Source organism: Bombina bombina, chromosome 3 (genome assembly GCF_027579735.1).
Source record: "Bombina bombina isolate aBomBom1 chromosome 3, aBomBom1.pri, whole genome shotgun sequence".
In the NCBI taxonomy this organism is placed as follows: domain Eukaryota; kingdom Metazoa; phylum Chordata; class Amphibia; order Anura; family Bombinatoridae; genus Bombina; species Bombina bombina.
The window spans coordinates 652,134,965-652,154,416 of NC_069501.1; the positions used below are offsets into that span (position 1 = coordinate 652,134,965).

The following is a 19,452-nucleotide window of genomic DNA, read 5'->3' on the forward strand; positions in this document are numbered from 1 at the left end:
ATCGAGTGGCAAGAGGGGGACTCGCTGGAGCGGCTTTCAAGATTAAAATGTAAGTATTTTAATGAAACAAGTGAAATGTAAAGTTTGATGAATTAAAGTGCCCCTGTTTTTAATAGGATTTTTAAAAAACGGGCACAGATTCATCAAACTTGACATTTACTTTAAATGTATGGGGAATTCTCCATTAAAGGGACATAATACTTATATGCTAAATCACTTGAAAGTGATGCAGCATAATTGTAAAAAGCTGACAGGAAAATATAATCTGAACTCTATGTAAAAAAGCTCAGTACTCAGTAAGTGCGGTGTAAACAGTTATACTTCAGCTGCTGTCCAGCTGCAGCTAAAAAAGGAAGAAATGATCAGCAGCCAATCAGCATCAGCAGTGCTGAGGTCATGAACTGTGATTTCATGAGATTTCATAGTAAACTTCCTTAAACTGAATAGGGAAATAACATGAGTGCATGAGGCACGCTCCCTTGCAAGTCCTGGGACAAGCATACGGATTTGCTGCTTAAAGTAATTTATAATGAGGTGTGAATACTTAGGATATTTTGAGGTAAAATATCTTTCTTTTTTACATAGAGGTGTTCAGGTAATATTTCTCAATCAGCCTTTTACAGCTATGCTGCATTACTTTCAAGTGTTTAAACATTTGGGTATCATGTCCCTTTAAGTTTATTTTTGAATTTAATATAGTTGTTTTTGCTCATTGAAGCTACTATCCATTGTTCTCAAGAGTGTGCCCACTGAAATGGGCTGTGCTTGCAGATGGGGCTGATCTGAATATCTTATTTATCCCAATATACATAAAGGTGATTACTTATGTACTAAACATTTTATTATGGATGGTGGTTTCAGTCTGAAAAAACAGATATATAAATTGCAAAACAAAACCTGAAATTACCAATATCCAATGCATTTCATTCTATGCAGCTGGTATAAAAAGTAATCTGAAATTCATTAAGGGTGGAAAGATTGCCACATAGTGTCCAATTAAGTAAGTAAAAAAAAAAGTTTTACTCAACTGTACTGGGGTGAAAAAGAATCCACACTTCACTGACCGCTGGAACTTTAATCCACAAAAGCAATATGGAATTTTGCATTTTGTATTGCAGTGATGCATTTATCCACATCTGTTGCAATGGTGGAAACTAATTTTAAAATTGCCTTATGCCTCTATCTTGACTCCATAAAATGAACCTTATATTCTCTGATAACTAGTGGTGGGTTTGTTACAAGATGACATTAATACATCTGTGAGGGGTTTAAATATGCCAAGATCAGACAATACTGGCTCTCATTAGCTGCTCCTATAGCTACACTAACTTGGGCCAGATAACTGGTGACACTGGGCTAGCCCTGCCATATGTGTTCTTTGTTTTAATAACAATACATCTGTATAAATAAATATGAACCCTAAGCCAATAACACCCAACATTTTTAGGTATCACTTGCTCTAAGGTTTGATCCAGGAACAAAACATTTGAAAACTTAATGTGGGGAATAGTTCTATTTTATAATCTCTCTTTCATGTGTCTCATCCCAATCAAAGGTTATTTTCTCTAACACTTTTGCAGAAACCTTGTATTTATTTATTTTTGTTTCCAATTAAATAAATAAATCCTAAAATGCCTAGTGGTGTATTTTCATTGTAGGTCAGTAGTCTCAATTTATGTAAATGAGAATCTGTGGTAGCAAGTTAATAGACTGCAAGTAGATGTTGGATATGTAGTCCTTTAGAATCTATGGATCTATATAGTAGACTATTTAAAGGGACATGAAACCCAAAATTTGTCTTTTATGATTTAGGTACAACATACAATTTTAAACAACTTTCCAGTTTACTTCTATTATCAAATTTGCTTCATTCTGTTCATATCATTTGTTGAAGGAGCAGCAATGCACTACTGGTTTCTAACTGAACACATGGGGAGCCGATGACAAATGGTATAAATATGCAGCCACCAATCAGCAGCTAGAACCTAGGTTCTTTGCTGTTTTTCAGCTTACCTAGATAAACATTTCAGCAAAAGATAATGAGAAGGAAGCAAATTAAATAATAGATGTAAATTGGTAAGTTGTTTAAAATTGTATGCGCTGTCTAAATCATAAAAGACTAATTATGACTTTACAGTTCCTTTGAGAAGGTATACCGCCTGACTGCTAGCATCCTTAAAGGAATAGTCTAGTCAAAATTAAACTTTCATGATTCAGATAGAGCATGCAATTTTAAGCAACTTTCTAATTTACTCCTATTATCAATTTTTCTTTGTTCTATTGGTATCTGTATTTGAATGTAAGCTTAGGAGCCGGACCATTTTTCGTTCAGACCTGGGTAGCGCTTGCTGATTGGTGGCTACATTTAGACATCAATCAGAAAGTGCTACCCAGGTGTTGAACCGAAAATGGTCCGGCTCCTATGTTTACATTCTTGCTTTTTTAAAATACCAAAGAACAAGAAGAACGAAGAAAAATTGATAATTGGAGTAAATTATAAAGTTGCTTAAAATTGCATGCTCTATCTGAATAATGAAAGTTTAATTTTAACTATATTATCCCTTAAACCTGTTTACATTTAGTTTACAGTATGCAACACATTGTTACTTACTGCATCTAATTTAGTATTATTTTCTTATGCTCTTTTGTTACATAAATATAAATGTATATATTTATTATTATATTACTAATAATGTAAATTATTTTTGCCTATAGATACCTAAAAGGAATTTAAAAAGCATGTGATTAGAGGCAGCCTTCAAGGGCTTAGAAATTAGCATATGAATCTGCCTAGGTTTAGTTTCAACTAAGAATACCAAGAGAAAAAAAAGTAAATTTGATGATAAAAGTAAATTGGAAAGTTGATTAAAATTACAAGTCCTATCTGAATAATGAAAGTTTAATTTTGACTAGACTGTCCCTTTAAGAAATTCCCCCTATAAACCCATGGTGATGTGAAATGAATTAACTTGCCCTTGTTTTAACGTGGTAAATTGAGCCACTAGTCTCTCTTGATCCCATGTAATAATAAAGAAGTGTCAATAAAGCCTCAATACTATGTTAAGTCATGCAGTGAATCTTTATTCTTTTCTTAATTGCAGACATGGAGCATACAGTCATGCTCAGGACACATGCAATAGGATTTTGATTTTGATACCCGTGGAGCTAATTTTCATGACTTATGAAGCCTCATGCTATCTTTTTGTCAATGACTTCAGCAGCACACACAAATGTCTTTTATGCTTCTGACATGACTTCTATTCTAGCTCTATATTCTTATTCTCTCATTCTATAAAATGAGCTAGCATGTCTTTGGATATCAATGGATGTATACACTGAAAGAGTAATTGACTTCCTGATGGTGCCCACTAGTTGAGTTTGTAATTACATACATACCTTTTATTCATGGCATAGAATGTTGTGTTCTATTATTGTAGCTTCACTTTTAACAGAGAAATACTTTGTTACACAAATTGTAGTTATATTGAACCAAAATGAAAATGTAAAGTTACAAATGAACAGGAAGCAAGTTTAAAAAACTTTCAGATTTTATTCTTATACATTTGGATTATATTCAAATAGCTACTCCAGGCACAAACTTAATATGGGAAGACTTTTATGTTAAATAAGATATGCTTGTCAAAGTGAAACAATGGGATTAATTGGTACAGATGGGGGTGATTACTGCTAATATTAATAATGCATTGATGAAAAGAGAATTTGGCTGCTTAAATGTTTGTTTTTATTGTATCCTTTTTTTGTGTTGTGAGTGCTAGTTTTTGTTTGTGTTTATTATTTGTTTGTATAACATTTCTTGATTTAAATGAGTAATGTCATGGAATAAGGATAATGTGAGTTTGTTGTAATTAACCTTGTCAACAAAAAGTACCTGGTAAGGTTGACTTGTCCCTTATTGCATTTTTAATGAAATTGTCATGTTTTCCTAAATGGATTTTATGCATACTTGATATACCTCCTTAACATAAAATCTTATATTCTCCTCTCCTTGATGCCCCATACAGCAGTGTTTTCGATACACATTCTTTTTCTTGACCTTTCAAAATAACATTGTCAATTAAGCATGGACCATTTTATTGCTACAGTCATACTGTAATTTTTTTTTATTATCTACCTCTCTCTTATATCTTTATATATATTTAAAATAATGGTTGCTCAAGAGAACACATAAGTAGACCATTGCACAAGGTATAAGAAAGGTGCAGAATCTTCTGCCTCATCACCAGCTCTCCTTAATATAAGGAGCTGTTTTCTGGTTACTGTGCATGGTAACAGAAATTTGGCCTTTGGTCAAGTTATCTTCATTTTGGCAAGTACTGTATCATAATTTGTTCCTCAAGCAATGATCATATTTTATATGACTATTTTGAATGGTAGTAGTAATACTTTTTTGGTTAATGGTGGATCAAAGAAACAGATTATTTGAAATTGAGGAAGAATGTTTGGAGAGAAGTGTCTGAGTTTTGATTCAAAGGTCATGCCTAGGATTCATGTCATAGAAACATAGATATTGACCGGCAGATAAGAGCCATAGGCCCAGCAAGTCTGCCCCAACCTTACCTAACAGTATAAAACTTATCTAGTTCGTAGGATAGCCCTATGCTTGTCCCATGCATTTTTAAAGTCCCCCACAGTGTTTGGTGCTTACTAACCTCTTGAGGAAGTTTATTCCATAAATCAATCACTCTTTCTGTAAAGAAGTGCTTCCTCAAAATTACTCCTGAATCTACTACCCCTTTTAGCTTGAGCTCATGACCCCTTGTTCTGAATTTTCCATTTTATGTAAAATACCCCACAGCCTCAGTTTTACTAAACCCTTTAATGTACTTGAAAGTTGCTATCATGTCATGTGAATAAACAAAAATATATATGGATAAAAGATAGAAATGTTTGTTAATGTATTGTAATATTGATTTAGTAAATTAGTATATAATGTTACAACTTCAATACTTAAATGGACATTAAACCCAAAATTTAAATCCCCATAAAAATGAATCATGCATAAATAAGAAAAACTTTCCAATGCCCATTTATTATTTATTTTGCCTTCTTCCCTGTACTTTAACATTTAAAAATGTCATTTAAAATGGAAGTATTTGCACTCACTCTAGAGGAGCGCATTCTGTGGAAAACAGAACGCTGATCCTCATACATGCTGGTTACTGATTGGGTGATATGTGCAGTTGTTCGTTTGAATCTGTCACTAACTGGTCACAGCAAAGGTGGTAAGATAAACCATGCTGAAGAGACTTTTCAAGTTGCATGTCCCAAGCCTGTAAACAATGTTTTCTTTCATAACAAGACAGCAGCTTTAAATGCTTTTAAAAGATTTATTTTGAAAGGAAATGTTTTGTAATGCAGTGAACAAGGATTGTGATATGTAAGTAATATATATCTTTGGAATACAATTCATGGGTTATAATCTCAAATGGACGGCAGCATGTTTAGAAGTAATTTGTGTAAGCACCTCTTATGTAAGCACATCCTTGGGCCCCTAACAGGCCAGATTTTGAGGTTACCTGAAGTAGAGCACAGGTAAAATAATCAGCTGATTAGTAACCATGGTTATTTTATCTGCTCTCAACCAACGTAATCCTAAAAATCTGGAATGTTAAGGAGGCCTGAGGACAGGTTTGAAAACCAGTGTTGTAGTGGAAATAGACTTGGGGACATAATTTTATTCTTGAACCCAGGCAGCACATTATCAGTGCATTTCATTGAGTCGGACAGGTTATATTTGTTTAAAGGGACAGTCAAGTTCAAAATAAACTTTCATCATTCAAATAGGGCATGTAATTTTAAACAACTTTCCAATTACTTTTATCACCAATTTTGCTTTGTGCTCTTGGTATTCTTAGTTGAAAGCTAAACCTAGGAGGTTCATATGCTAATTTCTTAGACCTTGAAGGCTGTCTCTAATCTGACAGTTTTTCACCACTAGAGGGAGTTAGTTCATGTGTTTCATATAGATAACATTGATCTCATGCACGTAAAGTTACCTAGGAGTGAGCACTGATTGGCTAAAATGCAAGTCTGTCAAAATAACTGAAATAAAGGGGCAGTTTGGAGAGGCTTAGATACAATGTAATTATGTAATCACAGAGGTAAACCTTGTATTTCTATAACTGTGTTGGTTATGCAAAACTGGGGAATGAGTAATAAAAGGATTATCTATCTTTTTAAACAACAACAAATCTGGTGTTGACTGTCCTTTTAAATTAGAACCATGATCATCTTGGTATGTTTATCCCACTTAAAGAATAAAATATAATTGGCTAGATTACAAAAGCTTTATCACGGATACTGACAAGCAATATTGCAACCATACTAATTTGAGCTAGAGAATGAGAGAGAAGAATGAGAGAGAGAATGAGAGAGAATGAGAGAGAATGAGAGAGAATGCGAGAGAATGCGAGAAAGAGAGAGAGAAAGAGAGAGAGAAAGAGAGAGAGAATGAGAGAGAGAGAATGAGAGAGAGAGAGTGAGAGAGAGAGAGAATGAGAGAGAGAGAGAGAATGAGAGAGAGAGAGAATGAGAGAGAGAGAGAGAATGAGAGAGAGAGAATGAGAGAGAGAGAGAGAATGAGAGAGAGAGAGAATGAGAGAGAGAGAGAGAGAGTGAGAGAGAGAGAGTGAGAGAGAGAGAGTGAGAGAGAGAGAATGAGAGAGAGAGAGAAAATGAGAGAGAGTGAATGTGAGAGAGAGAATGCGAGAGAGAGAGAGAATGAGAGAGAGAGAGAGAGAAAGAGAGAGAGAGAATGAGAGAGAGAGAGAGAGAGAGAATGAGAAAGAAAATGAATAATTTCTGGCAATTGCCTCATAGGGTGAAGAATTTGAAGTTGAAATACTAGCGGGAAAGATATAAGAACCTTATCCCATTTATTAAAAAAAAATAACTTTGTTCTCGGAAGTAGACAAAGCATTATGTGGCTCCACTGCTATTTGTAGTCTAATTTCTGTTAAGAAGTGATTGAAACTGGGACTATGTTTGTCCTTCCAAGATTTGAGAAAAAGCTGTCTCGCAATGAGAATGGCTGTATTAATCAGATACCTGTTTTGATAATTCAGATTATTAAATTAAAAAAAAATATGATGTTTATTCAATGTCATTTTAGTAACCATAAATGTATTCAACCAGAACCCAATTCGAGATCATCATTTTTGTATCTTAGGGCATTGCCAGAAACAGTGAAGAATATCCGCTTTCCATGAACGACATCTGGAGCATGGAGTTCTATCAGAAGGATTCCATTTTGATCTCATAAGAGGAGTTATATATGATCTATTTATTAGCTTCATATGAGCCTCTTTCCAGGTTATTGATACTGTATACTGGTTAATTCTAATAAAAGCATTTTTGAAATCATCAAATTGTTTATTCTGTAGGTCCTGACTCCTTAATCCATTTAGAAAATCACATCCTTAGATCTTTTTTACCCTGTTTTGATATGTAGATATTATAAAGCAGAGCCGTGGAATGGAGGCCTGAAGTTTTAATCAACGCATCAATCACACCCAGAGAACAATGTTCTTTACTACAAACCTTCTTAACTGACAGAAAACGTCTCACTTGGAGATAAGCAAAAAAATCTTTATTGCTCAGACTATAATCCTGGACTAGCTGATTGAATAATTTTATTGTATTTGTGTCTTCATCTAAAAGTTGAATGACAAATTTAAGGCCCCACCGAGCCCATTTATGAAACATTATGGAGTCTAAACCAGGCTTAAATTCCGGGTTCCCTTGAATAGGCTAAAAGTGAGAGGTCAGATTATGAATAGATAGCCCTTTACAGATTTTATTCCAGGCCTCAACTATATTATAGAATGTATACTTGGGAATGATAATTTTTAAATTAATTTTCAATTAATTTTTAAATTTTCAACGGAAAAATAATATTTTCTTCTACTTGATAACTTGTAATATAGTCTGAACCCGTTAGCCAGTCTAAAGCAATTTTGGCCATGCTTGATCAATTATATATTTTAATATCGGGTAGTGCCATACCAGAACTTGCGGTAATTTATGCTACACATATTTTTTATGGGTAGCGTAGACCGGCAATATGCGCTCGTATTACAAGTTGAAAGTAAATGCAATTGCACAAACGCAATTGCATACATACAGGGGTGGCAAAATATCACTATCATTTACTATCAGGCAGATTACAAGTGGAGCGCTATCGTTAGTGCTAGGAGCGAGATTGTGGTGTTCTTTATGGTCAAATACATATTACAAGCGAACTTGCGGTTATTTACGCTACACGTATTTTCTATGGGTAGCGTAGACCAGTAATATGTGCTCGTATTACAAGTTAAAAGTAAATGCAATTGTGCAAACATAATTGCCTTTTCCACTCAAACTAAAGAGTTTGGATGAAACAGTTGTACTACACTACACTATGAACCCCTAAACCACCAGCCCCCCACATTGTAAACTATCTCTTTATACTATTAACCCCTAGACCATCACACCCCCACGCAAAGTAGGCTTCTAAACTATAAACCCCTAAACCGTCACACACCCCACATCGCAAAGTCTGCACTATACTATGAACCCCTAAACCACCACACCCTACGTTGAAACCTCTTTACACTATTAACCCCTAAACCACCCCACACCCCACTGAAAACTACCTCTTTACACTATTAACCCCAAACCACCCCCCACTGTAAACTACCTCTTTAGACTATTAACCCCTAAACCACCACACCTCACATCAAAAAGTCTGCACTACACTATGAACCCTTAAACCGCCAGCTCCCCAAGCGCAAAGTAACCCACTAACATCTAAACCCCCTACCCTAACAATCCCTAAGTTAACCCAAAATAGACTAACCCTTCCTTTACTAAATAAAAACTAACTACCTTTAAAAAAGACTTTGCAATGTGAGGTGTGTGGGGGTTTAGGGGTTAATAGTGTAGAAGCTTACTTTGCGGTGGGGGTGGCGGTTTAAGTGTTAATAGTGTAGAAGCTTACTTTATGGTGGGTATGTGGCAGTTTAGGGGTTAATAGTGTAAATATGTTGTTTGCGATGTGGGGGTGGTGGTTTAGGGGTGCATGGTGTAGTTGGGGCTTTGTGGTGGCCTATGTGGCAGTTTAAGGGTCTTATGACTTTTTTTCATTTTTAATTTGATCTCACTTTATTACAGGAAATTGTTATTGGCTAAGAACTTGTTTAAAGGTTTCTATGTATAGTGTGTGTGTATGCCTGAATACATGGCTGCATTTTTTACACTATTTTTTAAATTGGAATGGCCTAATACGTATTTCACTCAGTTTGTTTTAATAAACTTTTAAACTTTTATTAGAACTTTCTTGTTCGTGTTGCTTGAAGTGCTAACATAGGGTTTCAGCGTGACCTGATGCTGAGAGTTTAGTGAGCCAAGGGCAACCTCTGTGTTCCAGCATAATCTGGTACTGGAAGTTCAGTGAGCTGAGCCACTGTAATAGCTTATCATGCTCAAATCATTACACCTGGGTGCTGCAGGCCTTGTGAGTTTATCGTCATTCCTGTATCTTGGTTGTTATCTTCATTATTTTTTTTTTTCCCTCTTCTTATGCAGTCATTGACGTTGGCATTTGAAGAAAATGAGCTGCCTTGTAAAGAGTCCATTTTATTTGGATTTCAGTAAAAGACTGTAATTCCTTTTTGGTTTCATATTTAGAATATTTACTTTTGCAATATTGTTTTATTTAATTTGTTATCGATTATTATGGGTGTCTGTTTGTCGCCTGATAATAGATTCTTTTTTTTTTGGATCTCATTTGCATAAAATATATCAGCTTCATAGCAAACCCTAGACAAATGATCTGTGGAAGATGAAGAAAAACTGAAGCTCCACATGGCCTAGTATTGCATGTACTCTTGTGGTAAAGTGCGAAAAGTATTTCACTCACATGTGAGAAAGCACCCCTCTTGGTGCAAGTATTGCAGACTGGAATTAGTCATGCAGCAGACTGGCCTCCCGCAAAACTCCAACCACAGTGAGGTAGATCTAGATGAATGTATCACAAACGTCTGTTTAACCGTTGAAGGTACTGGAGAGTAGGCAAATAATTGTTTGGCAGCAAGTGGTAAGATCAAAGCTTACTTTAATAAAAATATCTAAAAACAGCAACGCGATTCTCAGCTAATACATAGCTGTTTCATCAGGCTTAATGGCCTAGTACATGCAATGCTAGGCCATGTGACGCTTCTGTTTTTCTTCATCTTCCACAGATTATTGATTTTGGGATTCTGACCTACGATCCACTCACAGATAGCAACCTGGACCTGAACTGTTCCATTTGATTTGGTTGTTTTGGAACCCACCCTATATTGACATATGGGACTTTCTTTGCCATCATAATATTTACCAATTTTTGTATAACATTTGTATTGTCTTCACTTGTATAGGGTCACACAGTTCCCCACTGTACATTGATATCAATTGTCTATAGACGTCATTTTCTACACTTATAGATTTGTTACAATTGACTTAGGGCGCCCCCTATTTTTTTCTTGTGTTTTTAGTAAGCCTAGTAAAATGAAATACAGGCCAGACAATGCAAAATTGGTTTATTGTATTTTGCTATAAAACAAACATACAAAAAACTAATAGTCATGAGTATTTAGTTGTAGCTGTTGGCCAAGAGACAAGTCACCATCCCCATGGGGTATCAGGTGAGTCCTAACTCTGTCTAGCAGGCTAGACTGCATGCAGGTGCTGGATTTGTTTGCAGACACTTTTGAATATAGGTTTGTAATTTGTGGTTTTGCATGAGATCACTGCATTTCACCCATCTATTTCAGTGGCACATTATCTAGATTTGTCTAAAAGAGTTAGGGCTCCATCTATTAAGCTGTGGATGCAACTTTGGAACTCCTGTGGAGCAACCAATAGTTAAGAAGCAGTGGTCTTGAGACTGCTGTTTCTTAATGTCCCTACAAGCACTAAGCTGGTGGTTGAAAATCCCTGGAAATAATCTAAATGCTGTAATTGCAATGAATAATGTGGACAGACCGGTTTGCAGACCATGTCTGCCTGCATATTAATAAATGGAGCCCACAATATCTTTCATCATGTAAGAATCTCTCTCAGTTGTTGAATGACAAAGCACCTACACTACTAGGGAAGAGCTTTTTCTGCAGCCCAACCAGACTTTAATTTCCATGGATGCATGTTATTTCTGATAAAATGCAGTTTGGCAGAGGTTTTCCATTGGAACCCATTATTGCAATAAACATTTTAGAACTCAGAGTTGTGTTACTGGGGCCCATTTATCAAGCTCCGGATGGAGCTTGAGGGCCCGTGTTTCTGGTGAGACTGTGTGCTCGCCAGAAACAGCAGTTATGAAGCAGCGGTCTAAAGACTGCTGCTCCATAACCTGTCCGCCTGCTCTGAGCAGGCAGATGGACATCGCTGCAATTCAACCCGATCGAGTATGATCGGGTTGATTGACACACCCCTGCTGGTGGCTGATTGGCCGCGAATCTGCAGGGGGCGGCGTTGCACCAGCAGCTCACAAGAGCTGCTGGTTCAAGGCTGAATACGGAGAGCCAGACCTTTGATAAATATCCCCCATAGACTCTAAATACCTGGGGACTCCTTTGATATTGGCTTTATGTTCAATATACAGTTATGCAACAAGGCCATATGCTAGGCCATATTCTTTTAGACATGGAGCACTAATGATATACACTCTCAGGGCCCGATCACACAAAATATTAATGCACCTATTTTTAAAGGACCTCACTGTACTGACGAGACTTCTTAGATCATCTCATCTGAGTGGAGAACTTTAGATCATTGGTCCCTCAGTCTCTTGATATCACAATACCACCAACTGCACCATGTTGTGTTGAAATCTTGGGTGTTTCTGTTACAGCTGGCAATATCGTTTTCATGGATCTTTTAATATCAGGTATCACTTCTTCTATGATTCTCATCTAATATTCTTTTTGACCTTTGGACTGAATTCTAAAGTGATACAGAGGGCTTTTTATATCATACCAATATGATCATACCATTAAAATTTCCAGACATGTATTGTTAGTAATAGATTGCTGGATATTGTTTTTTATTTGAACAACATATTGGGCCAGATTACGAGTGGAGTGCCACCATTTGCGCTCAAGCGATAAGGGGTTTATCGGCGGTGTTTGCTCACATTGAGTTAAGTTTCAGTGTATAAATGGGGGAAATTGTACATATTCCAAACTGTGCAACACTATTGAGATGCCTTGGTTAATCGCCCCTTGTCTCCTACCCTTTCTGATATTATATATTACATGGTTTCCCCTTACCTGACACCTGTCTACACACTTCAACATTACAGAAGATCACATATAAAGTTTCAGAAAAAAACTTACAGTATAAGCAATGAGTAATAAAAGAGTAAAATTGAATGCCACAGCGACCTCTGTGGTGGGAGTACTGTACTGCACATATTGTTAAAGGGACAACCTACTTGCAGAATTCCGATTATCCTAGCTTAGTGAAGGAATAATCTAGATTTTATTAAAGACACAGAGACGAATATTTGCTTTACTTTCCTTTACTACTAAGTGTGCAGCATTTTAAAGTACAATAAAACACATTACATAAATAAAGAGAAAAAAGAGACAAGGTAATTAACCCATGACAAGGCAACAGTAGATAACAGTGTAATAATGGACCAATCAGAAGACCCATACTGTCCATAAACCGACCAATGAGCTCCCCATCTTCCTCTTTCTTGTTTATAGCTCATGAAAAAGAAGTTCCCAAAAATGCATAAAACACAAAAAAGTCCAACAATTAATAATAAGATGAACAGGAACCAAAAAAACTTGAAACAACTTTGGAAACACTTGATTCGAGGAGATCTGGTAGTTGATAGAAGACAGATAATTAATCCATTTCAAATTCCCAAATGAAGATCGAGATTTGATTGAAGGTGCGAAGCCCATCTTAATTAGAGATATTTGAGAAGTTGGTAGCTAAAATAAATATAAAAAATATTAATATCATATAACAGAAATTGGGTGGGAAAGACAGCATAGAAGAGGAGGGAAATATTCGTCTCTGTGTCTTTAATAAAATCTAGATTATTCCTTCACTAAGCTAGGATAATCGGAATTTTATTACAAGACCAGAGACTTCATATTTGCTAGTTTAAAGCAATTATTTAAAAAGATTTTGAGAGGCGTGTTGAATAGGTTTAAAATAAAAATGTTTAAAAGTAGAATCAGAAGACCAATCTGCCGCCTTTAAAATCTCCTGAAGAGGAGCAGATTTAAAAAAAAAGGCTTTAGAAGTGGCAGATCCCCTTACTGAATGAGCTGAAAAAGAACAATTAATTCCAGCTTCAGACATAACCCATTTAATCCACCTCGCAATAGAAGTAGGAGTTACAGGAGCGTGAGGGGGAACAAAAGACAAAAGAAGCTGATTTTTTGAAGAGTCTCTAAATAAAACAGTTTTAGATTCATAAGATTTTAAACATGAAACCACACATAAAGAAGGTTCAGAAGGAAAATAAGGATAAAAAATAGAAGAAGATAGAGTTTTAGTTCTTCAAGAAATTAGAAAAGTAACACCTTCAGGAGAAAAAGATTTAGAATTAAAATCAAGAGCCCAAACATCGGAGACTCTACGAAAAGAGATAAGACATAATAAAGTAGCAAGTTTAGCGGAAATTTGTTTCAAAGATAAAGAATCATTTGAAGGCCAAGATCTAAAAAGAGAAAAAATTAAGTCTACATCCCAAAAGGAATTATATTTAGGGGAAGGAGGATTTTTTAATCTAATAGATTTCAAAAGACGACAAACTAACGGATGTTTACCAATAGGAGAATTATTGATAAAATCATGTCTAGCAGAAATAGCAGATCGAGAAAGATTTATAGTCCTATAAGCAAGTCCATTGTCAAAAAGATGAGAGAGAAAATTTAAAACTTGAGTCAAAGGAGCTGAAAAGGGATCCAAGTTCCTAGACAGGCACCAGCTAGACCATCTGGACCATGCGGAAAAATAGGATTTATGGGTTCCTGGGGCCCATGATTCCCGCATGAGAGACTGAGCTTATTCCGAAAGTTCGTGGAGATCTCTGATTTCCCCGTAATTGACCAAGCTATCAGTTTGAGGGATTGGTTTAGAATAAGAATGTGAGGATTGCCTACAGGATCTAGTAGAAGTTCTGGAAACAGAGGGAGAAGGAGGGGGGATTTGAATGACATTTCCAGAAGGGAAGGAAACCAAGCTTGGGTTGGCCAAAGTGGAGTTATCAGAACAAGGGATAAAAGATTTCTGCGAACTACTGAAATTGTCCGAGCAATCAGAGAAAAGGGGGGAAACGCATAAACTCCGTGGAGAGGCCACAGTTGAAGGAATGCATCTATAGCTAAAGCATCCGGATCTGGACGCCAACTGAAATAATGAGGAAGTTGATGATTGAGACGAGATGCAAAAATATCTAGAGAAAAAGGACCGCAAAGAAATTGAATCAACAGAAAAATGTCCCTGTTTAACATCCAATCGCTGGAATCTATCAGGAAACGGGAACCCCAATCTGCAGCTGAATTTGAGAGACCGGGAATATATTCTGCTTTGATGGAAATATTCCTGTCCAGACACACATGGATAAAGTCTTTGGTAATGTTGGATAAATTTCTTGATTTGGTACCGCCTAAGCGATTGATGTATCTGACTGCAGAAATATTGTCCATACGAAGAAGAATAGAAGCTGGAGCAAAAGATTTTACAAAACTTTTTACAGCAAAAGATCCGGCCAAAAGTTCCAAACAATTTATATGTAGATTCTTCTCCTCTAGGGACCATTTGCCTCCTGTTATAAAGGACCACAACGAGCTCCCCATCCTGAAAGACTGGCATCCGATTCTATAATGATATCCGGAGATTTTCCAAAAATAGCTCTCCCGTTCCAAGCTTCCATATGAGCAAGCCACCATGAAAGCTCCTCCTTGGAATCCGAAGATAAAGGAATGAGGTGAGAATAAGAGAAACCTTTTTGAAAACGTTGAAGTTCTCGATAGTGAAGGGGGCAGAAAAAATAGCCTGAATGGAGGATGAAAGTAACCCAACAATTCTAGCTATTTGTCTGACATAAACTAACTGTTTGGAAAGAGTCCTCGAAATTTCCTTCTTTATATTCTTTATCTTCTCTTGAGGAAGGCTCAACATAGATTTGGAAGTATTTATAAGAAAACCTAAAAATATCAGATTCTTGGTAGGAAATAAGACTGATTTCTCTTTGTTCACTAGGAAACCCAGATTCTCCAAGAGATTGATAGTTGTAGATAGTTGAGATTGGAGGGAAGAGAAATTTTGATTCATCAACATAATATCGTCTAGATAAATAATTAGACGAAAACCCCCCTGTCTCAACCAAGATACTACTGGTTTGAGAAGTTTTGTGAAAATCCAAGGGGCAGAGGAAAGGCCAAAAGGAAGACAAGTGAAATTCCAAATTTGATTGTCCCATGAAAAGGTTAGATATTTCCAATGTTCTGGAGAGATGGGAACAGTTAAGTAAGCATCGGACAGATCCAATCTGACTAGCCAGTTGTTGTCTAAAAGACAATCTCTTAAAAGATGGATACCTTCTAATTTGAAGTGGTTGTAGGAAACGAAAGCGTTTAAAGATCTGAGATTTATTACTGGTCTGAATTGACTGTTTTTCTTTTTTACGAGGAAAATATTGCTGAAAAAGGCTGAATGGGGATTTAAACTTGGAGATATTGCATCTTTTAAAAGAAGATTTTTTATTTCTTTTAGAATTTGAAACTTGTCTTTTAAGGAAAAGTGAATAGGAAAGAGAAGAACTTTTTGAATTGGAGGAGAGACGAAATCTATTAATACTCCTTGAACTGTTTGAAGGATCCAAGGATCTGAAGTAATATGGGTCCAATTTTGAGAAAATAGAATTAGTCTTCCCCCAACTTTTGATGGGAAAAAAGGTAGAGGAAGAAGAGATATTGAATTTACCTGTAGATGAACGTGATCTTGTTCTGAATCTTGTTCTCTTTGTTGCCAAGGTCTGGCGCGAGATGGGAAAAAATTTGTGGAGTTGCCTTGATCTTGGTAGGTTCTGTAGTAATTGAAATTTGGCTGTTGGTAATGAGGTCTTGAAAGAAAGGAGGCACGGCCGGGAAAGCGGCCTCTTCCTTTACCGGCCCTGTCAGAGAAATTCTGGGATTGAAAAATTTTTCTCATATTATTTTTAACTTTATTAAGAGTTGTGAAAGTATTGGCATACTGATTAAGGTCTTTTAAGAAAACATCCCCAAAAAGAAAACCATCCTTATCAGAATGAAGTTCATTATTTGCGAAATCGCAAATTTTAGGGTCAATTCTACGTAATATATTTTTACGTCTTTCAATAATCATGTTGGCGTTTGTATTGCCAACAAAAGATATTATCCTTTGAACCCACTCTCTCACTGTGTGAGGATCCATGTTTGTATCATTTAAAACAGCTTCCTCAGAAAGTTCAAACAATTTAGTTATTGGACCAATAGTATCCAATAATCTATCCTGACAGTTTTTCCAGGATCTATCAAGGCCCTTTTTTAATTTATAGCCAGGTGATCCTATGAACTTTATTACTTTAGGATCAATATCTGGGGTTAAATTACTGTTATGAGGAAGAAGAGATCTTGGGCATTCTGCCCTCATATTATTCCTAGCACGTTTCTTTAAAATTTTCTTTAACTGAAAATCAACAAATTTAGCTATATCTAGGGGAGGAAACCATTCTGAGGAACGAGGATGCTGTAAGGTGTCTGCATTGAAACGTGGATTCCCTAATGGGTCATTAAAATTAATTTCATCTTCAGAAAAATTTGATTTTTTATTATGTTTTTTAAATTTTTTCTTTTTAGGTTCTGATTCGGAGGAATCAGAATCATAATTAGAGGAATTATTAACAGATAAATCATCAAATGAATCAGAATTTACTGATGTAGATTAGTCTGAATTTATTTCTCTAACAAAAGATTTTGTTTTTTGTTTGACAGCTCCCTTTTTATGCCCCTTGGGAGTTAGGGTTCTCATCGCGGATGTTTTAATTCCTTTGCCGCCAGGAATAGGAATATCAGACAAAGTTTGTTTAGATTTAGAAACTAGTTTTTTACTAGTTTTAATTGCAGCAGATGCCGCTTTTCTTTTGATGGCTTTCCTTTGGGGGGATTGTGCCAATAAATTAGTCATGTGGGACATAAGTTTCCCTAAAGAACTGTCAATCATCTTTTGTACTGATTGTTCAGTTAGGGGAACAGAAGAAGAAGTCTCCTGAGACATAATTAAATAAAAAATAAAATATTGCCAAAACTTAAACAACAAAATAAATTAATATGTATTAAATAATAATAATAAACTTTAAATAAAAGCTTTTAATAAAATTTCTCTGACAGAAAATGAATGAAAAATAATAACTACAATTTTAAATAGAAGATAAAATAAAACTCTTCAGAAATGACAATATATGGCCACCGGAGGGCAATGCAAGCCTAAAAATGAAGTGAGAATAAAATTATGGTGAGCGAACGTATTAAATACAATGTAGCAAGCGAAACTTTATTTTTCCAATAGGAGGAGTACCGAGTGATGCGTCTGTCAAGCAGGGAAGTCAATGACGCACTAAGAAAAATAGGCGGTGAGAAACGTCACAGTAAGAACGCCCACAAAATGGCGGCTATACAAGGAGCAGAATAACGGAGCTGACAGGCTAGAGAGAAGTAACAAGAAAAGAAAACAGGTTAACACAAAACAAAACTGTGCAAGGGAAAAATTAATTAAAACGATGTGGGAGTAAATCTATAAAAGAAAAAAGAAAACAAAAGGGAAAAGTGGTTTTGAAAAAACGGCAGTTAGAATGATAAAAAGAAAGGGAAAAGGAAAAAACGAAAATAATATGATAAAAAGTAGACTAAAGAACAAAAATGACAAAGTAAGAAAGTAGCAGAAAAATATAATATAACGGGTTAAAAATAGGAAGATAAGAGCAATAAATTTTTTATAATAAAACAATTTATATGAGAGACAAAATATAGCACACTTATCTTTTGAATGAGCAGCAAAAGAAAGAGGAAGATGGGGAGCACATTGGTCGGTTTATGGACAGTATGGGTCTTCTGATTGGTCCATTATTACACTGTTATCTACTGTTGCCTTGTCATGAGTTAATTACCTTGTCTCTTTTTTCTCTTTATTTATGTAATGTGCTTTATTGTACTTTAAAATGCTGCACACTTAGTAGTAAAGGAAAGTAAAGCAAATATGAAGTCCCTGGTCTTGTAATAAAATGTGTATTGTTTAAAAATATATATAATTCCTTTATTACCCATTCCCCAGTTTTGCATATCCAACATTCTTATATTAATACACTTATTAATATAACAGTGTATATATGAGCCTACCTTGGTTTAGCTTTCAACAAAGAATACTAAGAGAACAAAGCAAACATGATGATAAAAATAAATTGAAAAGTTGTTTAAAAATTGCATGCCCTATATGAATCAACAAAAATATTAAATATAAAAATCATAATGTGATTTGTGTATTACTTTTAAAATGTTTAATAAGTTTGATCTTATGATATATACTGATTTAAGTGCTGTTGACTAGATACATTGATCTAGAATATTGTGTTACCATTTTCTAACTCTGCGCTTGTTAAGGTACTATGACTTTAAACATTGTATCTAAAAAACTATGTTACTTTATGTTGTTGCTCAAATGGTTAATTGTTATAATTATATAAACACACCCTCAAGTGTATTTATAGATCATGCATCTATTAATATGGCCTCTGTAGCCAAAATGCATTAGATCGTTTTTACTCTGTCCCCCACGCTATTGTATGGTCCTTTTTAATTATATAGAGGAATAGGGGTTAATTATAACACAACAAAGGATTGTTTTTATCTTATAAGTAATTTTTTTGCATGGACTTTTTTTTTCATATATCATTTGAAGATGATCCCTAGAGGACTAAAAGTATATAAATTTCCACCATTTGATACTTCTGATACAGAGTTTATTAATGAATGGAATTCTGTTCTCTCTGAGTGTTCTATACGTTTGATGATGCTTTTGATTAAGTATAAAAATACACTACCGTCGAATGTCAGACAACAAATTGGTGAATTGCTATTAGAGCTTAATAAGCATAGAGACCTAGAGAGCTACCCTGTGATTGATAAAATCCTTATAAGCACAGTTGGGGAAAACAAACAAACAATTATACAAATTTAAACATTCCAAATATTTGAGGGACAAGGAGGATTACTCCACAAGTCAAGTAATTATCTTGGGCAGGAAAAAATCGTAGATGAGTCAGGTCAGGCTTTGAACCTCAAAAGAGCAAAAAGGATGAGAACACAGAATGAGTTGAGAGTGTATCTACTAGGAGACGCAGAAAGTCTAGGAGACAAAAAAGGGTCACTT

At 35.4% G+C, this 19,452-nt stretch overlaps 1 protein-coding gene across 1 annotated transcript in view; it reads left to right on the forward strand.

The window, feature by feature from the left end:
* RPH3AL (rabphilin 3A like (without C2 domains)) overlaps nucleotides 1-19,452 on the forward strand; it is a 599,751-nt gene that overhangs the window by 267,038 nt on the left and 313,261 nt on the right. The gene's annotated exons all lie outside the window — the stretch shown is intronic.